At 43.3% G+C, this 16,071-nt stretch overlaps 1 long non-coding RNA gene across 1 annotated transcript; it reads right to left on the minus strand.

The window, feature by feature from the left end:
- Positions 1-945: 945 nt before the first annotated feature.
- Positions 946-2,767, minus strand: LOC310782477. Its single transcript, XR_014553024.1, has 3 exons — positions 2,648-2,767; positions 2,060-2,165; positions 946-1,432 (listed from the first exon to the last, which is right to left on the minus strand). It is a non-coding gene; the product is annotated as an uncharacterized lncRNA (long non-coding RNA).
- Positions 2,768-16,071: the final 13,304 nt, after the last annotated feature.

Here is a 16,071-nt window from a genome sequence, read left to right on the forward strand (position 1 = left end):
TATATATATATATATATATATATATATATATATATATATATATATATATATATATATATATATATATATATATATATATATATATATATATATATATATATATATATATATATATAATATATATATATATATATATACGATTCAGTACTTCAGTGGTTGGTTTGGTTCCAGGCTTGAAACTCGTTATATCAGGATTTTTCATAATGTTTATGGAGAAAATGAATGGGGAGTTCTCTTCCGAAACGGGAGCTGAGAAAAAGTGGGCAGTCGAGCTCGATGGAGCCAGCCTTGAGTGTCTCACCCTAGCAGGCTGTACTTTTTACTAAATGCACACATTTTAAAACTGTGACAGCTCACACAACTTTAACACTATACATAATAATGATCTATTGAATCTATTGAATGATCTATTATTCAATAGATTGTTATTATTTTGTATCTTTGTGTGTGTCTTGTAAACCCATGAGGGTTGGGCACCATTGAATGCATGACACATTCATAAAATCAATCAATCATTATTATCATACATCAGACCCTTGAGCTGCTTCTGCTAACACTCACAAAGTCAAAATATAAATATGTGATGTATAGTTTTTGAGATACAGTATTAACGTTTGTTTGGCACAGCCAGAAGGGTTCGGGTTAGGTTTAGGGTTTGCTGGGGACCCCCCTGGGACCACCTCACACAGAATCCCAAGAACAGGAAAAGTCCTATTCAGTCCAATGGTTCACATGAAATCATCAGCTCTACCTAATAACGAGTTAAATGAGATCGTTCACTATCAGGCCTTTGTGGTAAACCTCAGCCTCTCATGGCTTTATCAGAGAGAGACTTTGTTTAACTGATTGGAGGCCATAGTTAATGTTCTCAGTCTTCTCAGTTTTAATGTGGACAACACTGTGTGGAACGCAAAACCACCTGAAACAAAACAAAAATGTCTAGAAAATATTTTATTGCATCGAAAAAAATATCAACAAATGATAAGAAATTGAAAAAGCATATAGCACTGAATACTTTACATTCAATACACCATACATGAAGCATCACATTAAAACAGGTATGACATTTACAGCAATAAGGATAACAAGAGTTTCTCTGAGGAATTATTTTTGCCGTTTTAACCAAATTCTATGGACAGGTGGAAAAATGAGACAGCTATGACGATGGTAGTCTAGCTCTTGGGTTACCACTAATTCTTCAGAGATTCTGCTTCATTTTCCATATGGTGTGGTTAAAACATCTATTGGACCAATCAGAATGCTTGCTGGGGCTACAGTAGTCAGTGCACGGGACCCAGAACCCTCCGTTTTAGCAGTTTGGGCCTATGGTCTGGAATCCACAGCTTTCGTGGCGTTCTTCACCCAGTCCTGAGTCGGGTCAGCACAGCGCTCAATATGGTGACCATTGACATTCAGTCTCTTCATCTTAAAGCTAGGAGAGAGAGAGAGAGAGAGAGAGAGAGAGAGAGAGAGAGAGAGAGAGAGAGTTGTGTTGTGGTTGTTGCTGTTGCTGCTGCTGCTGCTGCTGCTTTTTTCCTTGTCAGAAAACCAGCCAGCCAATCAATCAGTCAATAATTCAGCCAGTAGCAATTCAGTCAGCCAATCAGGCTCAACCTGGATATTTTACAAAGTGCAACAGCAAGCCTCAGTGTTTTAGTGTCAGATGTGTTGCCAGAACCATGTCATTACATCTCTAGTATCTCTAGTATTTCCCCCCCCCCCCCCCATTCAATTATTTTTTAAGTTCTCTGAAATGTTTCAGTAAACTGACTACTATTGAAGATTTTGTATCGGTGCAAAGTTGCCATTTCTGCCATTTCCATTTGTCTAAGGCGATTCAAAATGTAGAAAAAAACAACATCGTCTACGATGTGCACATATTCACACATTTTATCAAGGTAAATCTGAATCGTCATTTGAACTGTGTGTGTCTATAATGACTACAATGTAGATGCATTAAAATGTGCCCTGAGCATGCGGTCATGAAACTGCATGATAACTCCTAGTTGTGCAAAGTTTATAAGGTTAAAGGTTAAATAACCAGAGATGCAACACTCACATTACACCACTCTTGGAACACCGATTGTCTGTGTAATGGTAGCTCAGCACGTTCTTCTTCGGCACGCGTCCATTAAATTCCAAACAGCATTTATCTGGACCAATACCTGGGAAACAACCAGAGAAACAACATGAACACATTATTTTGGTATTTTCCCATTTCTGTCTTTACACTTAGTTCATATACTTCAATTCATATGCTTCTCTTGTTTATACGGCTGTTAAACTACATTTACAAAGCAGCATTGTGTATAAGCTTTAGACTCATGTTCAATGACTGCTGAGGCTTGCTGTGGTTTGGTTTGACTCTGGTATGAATCAACCTTTTGCTTCAGCATGAGTAAGTAACAACAGCAAGAACAGAAAAACAAACCGCTTAAAACGGTTTGATCGCTGATTATTTATTTTTAAACAAATCAGTTTACCACAGCTAACAATTACGTATACAGTGCCCATAATCTATACTAGATTCTATATCATCAAGTTTATTGCCAATATGTAATAATTCACCTGGCCTGGTTGTGAAACACAACAGACATTTGACATCATGACATTAACACTGACCATGGAGACAAGGTGGTAAACTTACCCTCATTAGATGCAGCCAGGATTGAGAAGAGCAGGATGCTGCAGACGACCAGAACGACTGGTTTCTTCATCATCATCATCATCATAACTGTCTGTGTGTGTCTGACTGTCTCTCTGTCTCGCACTTTCTATCAGTCTGTCTTCAGTCTCCCGTGATATATATGCTGCCAATCATGTGTGTGTGTGTGTGTGTGTGTGTGTGTGTGTGTGTGTGTGTGGGTGTGTGCATGTGTGTGTGTGTGTGTGTGTGCGCGCGCGTGTGTGCGCATGTGTGTGTGTGTGTGTGTGTGTGTGTGTGTGTGTGTGGGTGGGTGTGTGCGCATGTATGTGTGTGTGTGTGTGTGTGTGTGTCTGTGTGTATGCGTACATGTGTTCGTGCATGCGTGGGCGCGCACACACAACCTTGTACCCTTATACACTAGTGCGGGCGAGGTAAAACTTGCGGACAGGACTGTTCCATGACATAATAAAGACGCATAAGCTGCAGCTTCATGCAAACACATTGTGGTCAACACCTACAGGTTATTAAGAAAAAGGGGGAGATGGAGAGATAGGGGAGGGGCCTAGGTGTGGTGTCATGGGTTTCTAAGGCAGGGGTATTATGAAAAAGGAAACACCATATCATCACATCTCTGCTGTGTGTGTGTGTGTATGTGTGTGTGTGTGTGTGTGTGTGTGTGTGTGTGTGTATGTGTGTGTGTGTGTGTGTGTGTGTGTGTGTGTGTGTGTTTGTCTGTTGTGTGTGTGCATGTGCGTGTGTGTGTGTGTGTGTGTGTGTTTGAGCTTCTCTTGCAACTGCATGTGGTCTTAAAGGGCATGGTTTGAATTGCACCTGGATTTTTATGCCTCCGCCGGCGATAGCCAGGCATTATGGATCCGGGTTGTCCGTCCGTACGTCCGTACGTATGTCTGTCCGTACGATGTTTGTTAACGCGATATCTGAGGAACGCCTTGACGGAATTTCATCAAATTTGCCTCAAACATCGACTTAGACTCAAGGATGATCTGATTAGATTTTCGTGGTCAAAGGTCAAAGGTCAAGGTCTCTGTGACCTCTCGAACGCCATTTTCAAGCTTGTTAACGCGATATCTCAGGGATGCCTTGACGGAATTTAATCAAACTTGTCTCAAACATCGACTTGGACTCAAGGATGAACTGATTAGATTTTGGTGGTCAAAGGTCAAGGTCACTGTGACCCAGTAGCGAACCCTGCCTCTCACACCTGGGCCCTCTGACCCGTCCGCATGACAACCCCCCCCCCCCCCCCTACCCCCCCATCAGGGAAAAAAAGCGAATTACCATCTTGGCTTGTGTCCTATGGCTATGACAATACTGTCTGAAAATAACAACAATAATAATCATCATCATCATCATCATAATGCTCTCAGCCCCTGTCACTCGAAAATTAATTTCGAATTATTAATTACATCAACCCTCTGTGAATTTAGTAGAGGCCACGCCAACCAGAGAGCTCTGCACTGAGCTGCTATTCTTCCCAACAACACAGAGGTGCAAAATTATAATAGGGTCACACAAAGGGCTTCGTTTAGTTAACCCTTCACAGTCCAAATCAAACTGAACAGGCAGTTTTAAGGGCTTATTTACTCAGAAACATGTTTGTTTAGAAGATGATTGTCAATTTATTAATTAATATAATAAAATTACTTTTTAAATTTTATTTTTTAAGAACATGTTAGGCCCTCACAGAGGGCCTAGAGGGCCCTGGCGGTTGTGGCCTCTCAAATGCCATTTTCCAGCTTGTTAACGCGATATCTCACGAATGCCTTGACGGAATTTCATCAAATGTGCCTCAAACATCGACTTGGACTCAAGGATGAACTGATTAGATTTTCGTGGTCAAAGGTCAAGGTCACTGTGACCTCACGAATGCCATTCCCAAGTTCGTTAAAGCGATATCTCAAGATGATGATGGAATTTCTGCCAATTTGGCTCAAATGGCGATTTGGACTCAAGAATGAACTAATGGCGGAGGTATAAGTCGGCGTTGCGGTCGTTCTAGTCTTTTTCTTGAAGCTGTAATCTATCATGAGAATGAGAGCATGTTATTTATTTATTGCCACAGTAGGTCATCATATTACCTGTGGAGGAATTTGACGAGTACAGTATGCGTAGCGGTCACATCAATAGAGTACCGCAGGAATGAGTTGGAAGTAGAAAATTGCCGCCATGTTGGTTCTTAGGGGCGAAGTTAGAGTTTTGGTTAAATGCATGAAATAAGGTCTGTGGTTAACAAAAGTTGATGGGAGTGGACGTTCATGTTCAGCAAGATAACTTTCATAAATGTGGACCACTTTTATGACTTTTGAAGCGTAAATGCGTTTTTCTTACGATTTTCGAAGATGTTTAAAAAGTCATAGAGGTCCTCATTGTGAAGATTATCCTGCTGAACACAAATTTCCACTCCCATAAGCTTGTGTTAACCACAGACCTTATTTCTGATAATGATGGTCTGAGAATAAGCATCTTATCCATAATGTCAAGAAAACTAGTGGTTAACTTTCACAAAAAGGTTGAACTGAAAGGCCTTGAACTCATTTCAATCAGGAGAGACTAGAGACAAAAGAATGAATAAAATAATATGTATTACAATAAAGTGAATGATGCATTACAGAAAGTATGATGAGAATAAGGTATTGTTATTAGTCTTTGGCGCTTAGACACGGCAGGGAGATCTTGAGAGAGCTGCATCAGCCCAAAGCAGCATCCAGATATATCCCCCTGTAGAGTAGATACTGGTGGTGCTGGTGATCTCCTTCTGAGACTCATCATGATGAGACTCTTCTGACTGAAGAATCGGATAGGTCTGTGATGACCGGGAGGAGAGGGGGAGGAGGAGGGTGCAAGACTGACAGCAGCGGTGTTGAGAGGCTGAATGAGACAGAAAAACATATTTAAGGAGACCGCCGCCAAGAGATTGGCTTACAATGGGGGGTGAGAAGCAATGTGATAGGTGAGAGGTGATGTGAGCAGTGATGCGACACTATGCTATTGGTTAAAAGAGACCAGGCGGCAAACAGCTGATTGTTCAATTGAAGCCCGGAAATTGACAGCTTATTTTGAGCGTGTGAGTAGATTGAAGGGTGGAGAAATAAGTAGTGAACTAAGGAAGTGTAAAATTCAGATTATAGTCTTCCTGAACTTACGTTAGAACTACATTTGTCATAGCGGATGACATGATGCTCAGTGTAGCCTACACCTCATCAAGATTCACGACGAGCTAAGCTGCATTTCCTTAAAAGTTCACCCAAAAATGAAAATTACATCATTACTGTATCTACTCATCCCATGCCAATGGAAGGGCGGGTGACGTTGTTTTTTTTAATATTATTTTTTATTTACAGTAACACGGAAACCGTTTCAGTTGTAAAATGCCTACAGAGAAATTCAAAAGGTGATCTGTTCCCATGCAGTGTGATGAAACTGTGGGGTGAGCATGATGTATTTGTGACTGAGCTGTCTGCTTTTAGACGTGGGTCATTGTGGGTGTAATGTGTATATGTACTATTTGAGTTCTGTCTTTCTCCTACTACTGCTGCTGCTGCTGTGACACACTATCCTCAGTTACTATCTGGGTAGAGCAAAATGTTCAAGAGGAAACACACTTCAAAAATAGACTCAGGGCAGGAAACTCACACTAATGGCTACAGCAGTAACCTATTGCAACTCTGTCATCAGCAAGATTGATACAAAAGATACAAATATGGTTTTTCAATTCAATTTATTTACAGATTTGTTTACAGAATCATTGTGAGATTATTATTATTTTTTTACTAAAATGAACCTCTGGCCAGAAGAAGTGAGAATTAAGTTGTGAAAATTAGCAGATTGTTCTCAAAATGCATACTGTGAAGCAGGGGCGGTTTTAGCATCAGAGCTTTGGGTGGGCTCAGCCCACCCAAAGGTCATGGACCGCTGAACCCCTAGGGGGGTCCGGGGGCATGCCCCCCCGGAAGAAAATTTTGTACAGTTTCAAGTAAAAATGGATCAAACTGGCGCACTTTGAGATCAAAATGAAGAGACTAGATCTATGAAGAACTACACACATCAATATCTTCTTTACCGTTCTGTGGTTTTACAGCAATGAAAAAATAATTGTTTCCCTATATATACTATATATATTCTGCATACAGGTTACTATATGGTAGAATTATGCTTGCATAAATAATACCAAAATCACTTCAGGGGAGTTTCAAGTAAAGTAACATTTTGCTTTGTAGGCAAAACAAAAGTAAAATTAAATCAAAAGGGAACTTCCTAATTTATTGGCTGGAATAATATTCCGACAAGATAATAATATACTGTAAGCACTAAAGCAGGAGTTTGCAGTCAACTAGTTGAAATTAATATGTGGCAGTATTTGTGGGGGTCAAAATCTATGTAGGGTGTACCACCACAAATAGATCAGTGTATGGGAAACACTGACTATTAAATTGTGTGACTAGAAAGACACCAATAAATCTGAGAAAATTTACTTTAATTTTGAACAACAGCACTACAACGGTGGCATTACAAATGGTATTATGAAATTATTGTGTGAAAAAACAAGAATGCCACTTTTTTCATGAACTTTAAGCAGAAAATTAAAAAATAGTTTTAAAGCAAAAATAAATAATAAATAAAGATCATTTTAACATTGGCTGAACCAGCCCATCTTACTGACCACCAGGGGTCCTGGTCCTTAATCCCTTTTTATTACTCCCATGCCACTGGTACTGTACACAAACAAGGCTGTTTAAATATCTGCCTTGCACTCCCTTAGAGCAGGGGTGTCAGACTCATATTAGGTAGAGGGCCGGATTTGTTCAACTGAGACCTCATGGGGGCCGGATTTTTTTTTTACTAAAATCAATTCGACTCATTTACCCATTTACTTCACAAAAGAAATACTGCTCTTTCCATTTCTCTTGAAACTGCCTGCATTCCGTGTCAACCTTTCTCTTTTTCGACAGCATCTTGTTCAGGGGCGGACTGGGATCATAATTCAGGCCGGGCATTAGATACCAAGCAGGCCAGGCCGATACGGGCCGACGCGCGTGCCGGCGTCAGAAAAATTTGGGCCGTTTAAAGCTCAATTTGGGCCGTTTGAAGTCAGATGTGGGCCGTTTGAAGCCCAATTTGGGTCGTTTAAAGCCAGATTTGGGCCGTTTGAAGCCCGATTTGGGCCGTTTGAAGCCCAATTTGGGCCGTTTGAAGCCCAATTGGGCCAAGTCCAATTTTACGATGAGATGCACCCACTTTAATCCTGAATAAAGTAATAAAACCACTAGTAAACCAGTAGGCGGCACCTGGCCTGCTGTTCAGTAAGTGGCCTGACTGCGGGCACAATTTTTTTTTTTTTTTTTTTTTTGCAGGCCAGGCCAGGCCAGGCCACCGGGCATTTGCCCGACGTGCCCGATTATGCAGTCCGCGCCTGATCTTGTTGATTCTTTTGTTTTTTGGTAGGTAGCTGAATGCGCGATTCAATTCCAGCGTGGCATCATGGCGGCTTTGTTTACACCTGATGACCTACTGACATACTTCCTTGTAGTGCAGGTTAATTAACTTATGAATGAACTCTTAGCTTGCTTATTAGCCACACGTAGTTCATGATAATGGGGTGCGAATTTAATAATAATAATAATATATATATATATATTTTTTAATATTCCAAAACATCTCGCGGGCCGGATGAAACCTGCCCGTGGGCCGGATCTCTGACATCCCTGCCTTAGAGGGAAATAACAAGCCTGTAAGAACTTTTATTGAGATACTGAACTAACATCACAGCAAGACATAAGTGATGCCATGCACGCATGTTAAGCTATCGTCATCATAACATCAGACAGGCTGTGTAAAGCAGCCACTTGCGATTCTGAAGGGCTTAATTTCATTCAGATAACAAGGGACCCGTTTGAAAATGTTTGTCACTTATGCCCATATGTTTCTCAAAAAACATCACATCCATTTACACCCGCTTACTGCGAGCTAGTGTAACCTGGGTAGTCAGACCAAGATCTGCATTATGTTACTGTCCCTTTAAATGAAGTTGTTGACACGTTCTGCACACTGAGTGATCACCTTTCTCTTGTTAGACGATCTTTGGCATGTTCTGCCTCAGTGCGCAGAGAGCGCTACAGCGCTACAGAGTGGTCATCTTCGTTTAACATTCTTTCTTTACATCTCTTTTGTTAGAGAAGTCAGTGCTAACAGCTACGTTGGCGCTGGCTAACTGAACTGAACAGCCTGAAAAAAAGAGTTTAGAACTTGAAAAGAACTTGAAAATCGATTTAATCTAAATAACCTGAAATTGACAAGGAGCTGCAACTTCGCCCAGGGATCATTAGGAACATAAACATCGGATATCCCGGTGAGTTGTGGTTGTAGCTCAATGTTCTTAGCATGTTTAGGCCTTTAGTAGGCATGCAGATTAGAAAGTTGGACAGACTCTGTACTATACAAAAACCAGTCGGGATAACTTGAAAATGATGAGATGATTCATGAACATGTGAAAGTGTGCTATGAGTCGTGTGCAATTGCTTATCTGATGTACTGTGTGTGTTATGCTTGATGCCATTCAACTTGCAGCCTAGCTAGCTGCCACATGTGGTGTTGTTAATGTGTTGAGGCTAACATCACTTCTCATGCACTAGCTTCATGTCAAATATATACGGAGCCTGATAATATCTATATGTTGAGCTGTATAATGATCTGCACTGAAGAATGTATATAACTATTTTTTTGAGATGTTTATATTGAATTCACATTTGTTCTACTGTGAGACTGAGTTTAAGTGATACACTACAAGTTACGAGTTATTGGAAAAAGAGAAGACATTGTGGGAAATATATTTTATTTAAATAGATTCAATGGACATTTGTGAAGATGGACTGAATAGTAACTGTCCTGCACTTGTGTAGGCTGGTTTTTCTTGGAGAGCTACGTCTACATTGGAACTGTGAATCGCCATCTACCATCCCCATCTACTGCCCCATCCCCTGCCCTGTCCCACTGCCCCATCCACTATCCCATCCACCGCCAACCTCCACCCAAGTCACCATCAGGGACATCTCTGTCTCGTCGGGCTTGCGGTCATCGTCTCGGGACGTCTTCAGGGACAGTGATTATTGAGGACGGTTTGAGTGCACTCACTTTATTATTTTCCATTTTATTATTTTATTTTATTTACTTATGTTTGTTGTTTTCTGAGATCTCAGGGTTTATTTTGTTTGGTCCAGGGAAAAGAAAAACGAACGAAAGGAAGGAAAACAGAGTTAAAAACTCTGAAAAGGTCTTGTGAATACCGAATTGTATTTTGCTCATTCTAATTTATTTTTTCCTATTGATAATACACTTTCCCTATACCACATTATTGTATTCTATTTTGTGTGTTTAATTGAGGTGGTTTCTTTCTCATGTCTATTTAAGTGGCCAGACAAGGAATTTTCAACCAATCTCCTCAGAACCTAGATTAGAGGCCAACCCCTGGTTCTTAGATTGAGAGATTCGTCACTAGCATTAGTGACAGACCAGGGAGGGGTTACAAAAGTGGCGAGCCAGCCCAGGAGTTGGTGCATTTAAATTAATTTGATTCCACCCCAATATATAACACAAAACTACAAAAATAATTAGACCCAACGGAAATTATGTTTTGTATGCTTGCGTGAATTACTGTTAAAACAAGACATATTATTTCTACTACGTACGTACAGCTAAACCAAAAAATGGATCTTTGCAACCGTTTTAGCTTGCATGGGCCTAGTTGCCTTTATGTAGCGGGCATAGATGAAGATTACACTATAGAGGAAATAACAGACTTCTTCAAAGTTCATGGGGATGTCGCTAAGATAGTGAGGGTCCCTGATGAATCAAATCAGCCAGAAGGCCGGACCATAGTACAATACTCACTAGAACGAACAATTTCAAGGCTTGATCCTGCAGCCCTAGGCAGCCTGCCAAGCCCTAAGGATGCCACTGTTACCTGGCATGTGAGGACTATTCGTGAGATGTGTCAAAAGGAGCTCGGTAGAGAGTTGGCTCAAAAATGCTTAGACGAACTGAATAGTCTGGCTGGCAGTAGTAAAGCTGGCTTTTGGGATACGCTCCTGAGTGAGATGCAACATGTTAGGTCTGAGCTAGGCCCCCCACAGAGTTCTCATCTCCCCCAGTCTTCTGATCAGCAGGCTCCCACGCCTAGCAGTGAGAATGGAGTCACTGGCAAAAGTCCACCAGAAATTCCAGAGTCACAATTAATTGATTTTGCGTCCAATGCCGTTCCCTCCAGCTCTTCCATAGGCCCACCTCATCTTAATGAGAGTACAGTAAATCCGCCCCAAATCCAGAAAGTCATTGTTGAACATTTCATTCGTAATGACACCCCATCCAGCTATAGCCAGAGCAGGATCAGAACCTTTTCAGGGCGGCTGCCAAAGCCAAATGGCGAGGTTGATTATGATGCCTGGCAGACCCAGGTAGACCTTCTCCTCAATGATGCTTCATTGTCTGACACTCAAAAAGTGAGGAGGATTTTAGAGAGCCTGCTCAGCCCAGCTGCTGATATTGTCAAGCCGCTTGGCACCAATGCTTCTCCCAATGCCTACCTAATTCAGCTTGAATCTGCATTCGGAGTGGTAGAGGATGGCGAGGAGCTATTTGCTACCTTCCTCGGTTCAAACCAAAATTCTGGAGAGAAGCCCTCTGTCTATCTTAACCGACTCCAAAGTCTTCTTACTAAAGCTATCTCTAGAGGGGGAGTCTTAGCTGAAGTGTCCGACAAGCACCTACTCCGGCAATTCTGCAGGGGCTGCTGGGACCAGAGCTTACTCATTGGACTTCAGCTTGAACACCGGAAAGATAATCCACCATCTTTCCCTGAACTACTGCTCCTTCTGAGAACAGAGGAGGACCGACGTGCCGCAAAAAGTGAACGAATGAAAAAGCATTTAGGAAACACAAGGGTTGCAACACATGTGCATTCAGTCTTGAGCACGCCGGTGTTTGACGAGGAACCTCCTCCCCTGACTCCCAAAAAGCATGATACCAATTTCAAACTTGAAAAGGAGGTTGCTGAACTCCGTCAGCAAGTAGCGCAGTTAATGCAGAAAGAGAGGAAAGGATCAGAATTTGAAGAGATTCACAGCAATCCCACAAGGAGGGAAATACCCTTGAGGAGTGACAATTTAGCAGCTCGTGCTACAAACCCGGAGTACACACCCCGAACCCCTACTCTACCTAGAGCATGGTTCTGCTTTAAGTGTGGGGAAGACGGTCATATCGCAGTTAACTGCAATAATGAACCTAACCATGTCCTTGTCCGCAGAAAGAATGCAGAGCTTCGAGACAAACGTGAAAGATTCAAAGCCCAGCAGGAAGCCCACAACCACTCTTTAAACTGGTAGTGGCTCCTGCCGCGGGACGACCAGGAGCCGAGGACATAAATCAGAATAGTCCCATAGCAATGACTCATGATGTGAAAGAGGGGACAAGGGCCAAATGTAGCGAAGTGTTCAATCATTCTCTTCCTCCTGGGCTTGTAGGCCCACGCTGCGTCTCTACAGTCTTTGTGGGAGACATAAGATGTGAGTCTATTTTCGACACCGGATCCCAAGTCACCACTATTTCGGATACTTTCCATTCCAGATATTTGGCATCCACCCCCATTCAGCCCATTAATCATCTGCTTGAGGTTGAAGGGGCTGGGGGTCAACCTGTGCCCTATCTTGGCTATGTTGAGGTTTCCCTGACTTTCCCTGACAGTGTGACTGGTGCAGAGGAACAGTTGACCGCTCTAGCCCTCATTGTCCCCGAGTGTCACTTTAATAGCACAATTCCAGTGTTGGTTGGCACAAATGTTTTGCGGCAGCTCTACCAGCGTGGAATAGATCGTGAAGGACCAACATTCTCTAAGAGGTCAGACAGCTTTGCATCACTTCTTCAGCATGTTGCCCAAATACATGAAAGTGAAACCAAAGCTTGCCCTGTCAAATTGCATGGGAAAAACCCCATCACCATTCCAGCAAGAGACAAAATGTGTGTCTTTGGCGATGTTAGACTAGGGAGAGCTAATCCACACACCTCTTTCATTCTTGAACCACGTGAGTCTTCTCCCCTTCCTGGTGGGTTATTTCTTAAATGTGCACTATTGAACATCCACTGTAAGGCCTCAAAAAAGATCCCTGTAATTCTTAAAAACATGACCGACCACAGTGTCACTCTGTCCCCAAAGTGTGTCATAGGCGAAGTATCTGCTGCTCAGAGTGTCACGCCCTTGAACTCCAATCAGTCTCCGCCCACCCAATCTGAGGCACGGAGTGATAAGGTCATGTTCAATCTTGATGATTCGCCTATGCCAGAGGCGTGGAAACAGCGCATTTCAGACAAACTCAATTCCATTCCAGAGGTCTTTGCTGTCGACGAGCTTTCCTTTGGTCACACAGCTGCTGTGAAGCACCGTATTCGGTTGCAAGACGAGACACCTTTCAAAGAGCGATCCAGGCCAATACACCCCAGTGACAGGGAGGCTGTGAAGCAGCACCTCAGAGAGCTCCTGGATGCAGGAATAATAAGAGAGTCTGAGAGTCCCTTTGCATCACCAGTGGTGTTAGTAAGGAAAAAAAACGGAAAAATCAGGCTATGTATTGATTATAGGAAGCTGAACGCTCGCACTATAAAAGACGCATATGCCCTTCCCAACATCGAAGAGACATTCTCCGCCCTAAGTGGAGCGAAGTGGTTCTCGGTAATGGACTTAAAATCTGGTTATTACCAGGTAGAAATGGCAGAAGAGGATAAACCCAAAACCGCTTTCACATGTCCTTTGGGCTTCTACGAGTTCAACCGTATGCCGCAGGGTGTGACCAACGCGCCCAGCACCTTTCAACGCCTAATGGAAAAGTGTGTTGGGGATCTGCACCTTAGCGATGTGCTTGTATTTTTAGACGACCTCATAGTCTTTTCTGAGACACTTGAAGAGCACGAGTCAAGACTCATGAAAGTGTTACATCGTCTCAAAGACTATGGACTAAAATTGTCACCTGAAAAGTGTCAATTTTTTAAGTCATCTGTCAAATATCTTGGTCACATAGTCGACGCACAAGGGGTCCACACTGACCCAGACAAGATCTCTGCTCTCAAAGATTGGCCTCGCCCTGTGAACAGAGAAGAGCTCAAGTGCTTCCTGGGCTTCTCTGGGTATTATAGGCGCTTCGTGGAGGGCTATTCTAAGATCGCCAAGCCCCTCAACTCTCTTACTGCTGGGTACTATCCGCCCAAAAAGAGAGGCAAAATCTACAAAAGAGAGCGGCCCAAGAATTGTGTGAGTCCTCGAGCACCTTTTGGTGCAGCGTGGACATCTGAATGTGAGTCTGCCTTCAGAGCCCTCATTGATAAGCTAACTTCAGCCCCTGTTCTTGCATTCGCAGATGCCAAGCTTCCATACGTGTTACACACGGATGCTTGCTGTGGGGGTCTGGGGGCTGCACTTTACCAAGAGCAAGACGGAAAGCTCCGCGTAATAGCCTATGCCAGCAGAGGTCTGTCGAAGAGTGAAAGAAATTACCCAGCTCACAAGCTAGAGTATTTAGCTTTAAAATGGGCAATCTGTGAAAAATTCAGTGATTACCTCTATGGCACAGATTTCACTGTTCTAACCGATAATAATCCGCTCACCTATGTCCTCACCTCCGCCAAGCTAGACGCCGCCGGACATCGCTGGTTGGCTGCCCTGTCGACCTTCAGATTTAACATCAAGTACCGAGCAGGACACACTAACGGAGATGCGGATGGTCTATCTAGACGCCCGCAGGATGCACCTCAGGAAGACTATGAATTCCTGCAGGAAAGGGAGCGGATTAAAGAAATGACAAGGCGCATCTTGGAGGGGGAGGATCAGGAGATCCCCACTGATGCAGTCTCTGCAGTATGTCAGCACCACTCTGTTACTTCATCACAGCTTCCTGTTCTTGTGGAGTCACTTGGCGTAGAAGCCTCAGCAGTGCCCGATGTGTTTGCTGGTCAGGGTCAAGATACCTTACCTGGTATGACAAGGGAAAATTGGCATAGAGCACAAAGAGAGGACCCATCCATCGGGAGAGTTATCTCCTTTGTAGAAGGGGCACAGAAGCCCTGCTTCAAAGATGGGAGTGCTGAGCAGCCTGAAGTCAAATTACTCCTTAGAGAGTGGAACAGGCTTGAAATCAGAGATGGAATCCTTTACAGAAGGTGCTTTGATCGTGGAGATATGATCTATCAGCTTGTCTTGCCCGAGCAGTATAGAGAGAGAGCTTTTCACGGGTTGCATGATGAAATTGGGCATCTAGGATCTGAGCGTGTACTAAGTCTAGCTCGAGCCAGATTTTACTGGCCCAAAATGGCAGAATCCATCGAAAAGAAATGTCACACCTGTGAACGATGTTTTAGGCGGAAAGCTAGGCCCCAGAGAGCAGCGCCCATGGTGAACATAAGGACAACTTTCCCGTTAGAATTAGTGTGCATGGACTATCTGTCACTCGAACCCGACAGCCACGACACCAGGAACATTTTAGTCATCACTGACCATTTCACAAAATTCGCGGTGGCAGTGCCGACAAAAGATCAAAAGGCTAAGACAGTTGCCAAGGCTCTCTGGGAGAACTTCCTAGTCCACTACGGCTTCCCCAGTCGCCTCCACAGTGATCAGGGCAGGGATTTCGAATCCCACACAATCAAAGAGCTGTGTTCACTGATAGGAGCAGAGAAGGTGCGTACTACGCCCTATCATCCGCAGGGAAATCCTGTTGAGCGATTTAATAGGACCCTGTTAAGCATGCTCGGAACTCTAGAGGAACAGGATAAACAGCGTTGGAGGGATTTCGTGAAACCCCTAGTTCACGCGTACAATTGTACAAGACATGACACAACAGGGTATTCACCCTATGAGCTTATGTTTGGTAGGCAGCCTACTCTTCCAATTGACCTCATTCTGGGGATCAGCCCTCCCACTGAGACTCCTAAGACACATTCCGAGTATGTTCAGAACTTACGCCGGCGGCTCCAGGAAAGCTATGCACTGGCTGCCGAAAATTCTAAAAAGACAGGAGAGAGAAACAAAATACGGTTTGATGCCAAAATCAGAGCTGCTGAGTTAGTTGAAGGGGATCGGGTCCTAATAAGAAACGTCAACATACGGGGGAAACATAAACTAGCTGACAGGTGGGAGCGCTCCATTCATGTAGTCGTGAAACACATTGATAGCGGTCCAGTATATGTAGTCAAGCCAGAAAAAGGCAATGGCCCACATCGTACCCTTCACAGAGACCTACTCTTGCCATGTGGGTTTCTGCCTGTTGAGGAAGCTCCAGAGCAGAGATCGAAGCTAAGCAAACCAAAGAAAATGAGGTTGAGAGGCAGTATTAAAGTTGGACACCAGCAGATGGAGGGGGATGGTTCAG

This window comes from Poromitra crassiceps (genome assembly GCF_964638095.1).
Source record: "Poromitra crassiceps genome assembly, chromosome: 9".
Classification (NCBI taxonomy): domain Eukaryota; kingdom Metazoa; phylum Chordata; class Actinopteri; order Beryciformes; family Melamphaidae; genus Poromitra; species Poromitra crassiceps.